Source organism: Schistocerca americana, chromosome X (assembly GCF_021461395.2).
Source record: "Schistocerca americana isolate TAMUIC-IGC-003095 chromosome X, iqSchAmer2.1, whole genome shotgun sequence".
Taxonomy (NCBI): Eukaryota; Metazoa; Arthropoda; class Insecta; order Orthoptera; family Acrididae; genus Schistocerca; species Schistocerca americana.
The window spans coordinates 353,918,502-353,920,966 of record NC_060130.1 but is presented as its reverse complement, the minus strand read 5'-3'; positions in this window follow the sequence as shown (position 1 = coordinate 353,920,966).

The window sequence follows — 2,465 nt, the reverse complement described above, 5'->3', positions numbered from 1 at the left end:
TCAGCCTTTGCCCACTGATTCTAACCAGAGAAATGATATGCCATCTACTTTCACTGTTGCTGTTTCTGACAAGACCATAAGTACAGATTTAAATATTCCTCAGCCTTGTAAAGAAGTCAAGATGAATGTCAAAAGAACTGAACCAATCTCTCCAGAAGGCATTCGGCTTCATCCCAAAGCCCCTCTTCTAAGAAGAAAACAAACCAAGAAATCAAAATCAGTGATTCTGACAGACGCACCCGTGTAAAATATTCTTGAAGATGAAACTAGATCAACAGAAGAAAAGAAAATTAAGAAATCTAATACGATGGTAAGAAAGAAGTCTGATCAGAATAAGAGACCAAAGAGAAAGCTCTTTAAGTTGGAAGAATCAAAAGAGTCTGAAGGATCTCTTCTTTATGATGAGTCTTCTTCAGCAGTGAGTCTGTCTTCAGATGAAGACAGTATGGTGTATTCTTCAGGAAAGTTTTTGATTGTGAAAGTTTGTGGTAAAGACTCTACTACTTTCAGACATTATGTTGCTAAGGTTCTTAAAGTCCTAAAAGATGGAGCTGAAGTGTCATTTTACAAATGCTTGACTGGAACAATGAAATTTATGACAACAGATGAAAGAAGTTTTGTACCAGAGACTGATGTTGTACTGAAATTACCTAATCCATTTAAATTAAAATCTGCTTGATATGCAAATATGTGTTCTTTCAATTGTGATTTGTGTAACTTCACATTTTATTAGCTGTTTATCAGTCTTTTGTTGACTGTTTTGCATATATAACTAATTGTTTGCATTTCTTTATCCTGTATTACATAGTACGAAGTACCGAGTATTGTAATATATACTGTGTTTTTTCAGTGAATACCAATAAAAGTCAGTGGTCCAGTTAACCACATTGAATGGCTTAGTTAACCTCCTCCAGGGGGTTAAGTGGAACTTGCAACTGTGTTACATTTTGGTCTCTGCTTTTCAAAATATTTTGGTTGAGCTCTTAATATTTTTTAAAAACATTCAGTAAATATCAACAAAAATAATGCTGTACTAAATGTTTATTTATTGTGTAAAATATAGATACAAAAAATTAAAATGTAAAAGTGGTCGAATTAACCTTACTTTACCCTACATTTAAAAATGAACTTTATAAATTTGGTAGAGGGCAAGTAATTTAGTACACTGAAGTCATATAATTCAGACCGCTGCGTCATTGCTTCAATTAATCTTTCGTTATTATTTATAAAATTATAATTTTCACAAAAAAATAACCAAACAAAACAATTTATAACAAATAACAAACAATCAACAACTGAGATCAACAACGAAAATCACAATGAAACGAAGTGTCGAGATGTGTACAAGGCCATGTATTGGATGGAAATGAGCTTTGGGCTCATGTGATCAGCAACAAATGGATAATGTCAGCCATCAACATTTTCTTCGCGAGAAACCTGGATGGTGCTGTGACGTAACGTGATGGGATAGGACAGCCAGTGTGAATGCCACCATTTGAAATGCATTTCAGAATGCTTTGATGGGACATGGTGTGATGTGACATGACATAATGGACATTGTGAATCAGTCTTATGTGCTCTACAGTATATAGCATGTAAGTTGAATCATCTTCAGTCAGAAAAAATCTCAGACACTATGCTCAAACTCAAAATACTCAAAAAAATACTATCTGTTTAGCGAGATGAATTGTAACATTATTTTCCGGCATGGGATTTGACACCCAATTGCAAGACAACTGCAAGTTCCATAAGAGGAGTGGAACCATTGAAAAGTACTAATCAAGTATTATTGAGTGATTAGTGAAAGGTTATTTGTAGTTGCACGGCACCTTACTTAATTTTTGAAATGATCAGAATTAATGCAATGCTGACAGAACATTCAGATTCTTGTATACTAACATCTTCAACGCTCTCAAACACTTGCACAGTGGATTTGAGAATGGAAGTAACAAGGTTTCTGCTAGAGGTAAAATTTCAAATTGAGTGCAGCTCTTAATAAGGAAAATCAACAATGTTACAGTGTCTTTTAGTGCCTTTGCATGGTGCACAGCTCCAAAATTCAGTATAGAATACCTTTAATATTTCGAGGTATTTAAATGCTGTGCAGTGCAAAAATGAAAATATATTAGCTTTCAAATCGGTCTTCAGGTCATTGTAAATAACATCCAGCACATCAAAGAAGAACACTGATATTATAATTTTGGTGGCATGGTACAAATATTGGAGAGATAACAGGTAATTAGCAGATGTCAAATATCAAAATGTCACTTGCAATTTCACTTGATCAAGTACTGTGTGTCTAATATGAGAACCGGATCAGATTTTTTAATAGAGCTCAATATGCAAATCAACAGTTACTCAAAATTTACATTTGATATCCGAAAGTGGTTCAACAATGGATTTCGTTTATGAATGCTATTCTGATCATAAGTGTGTTTGATGCCCCTGTGTTATTTCTGCGCAAA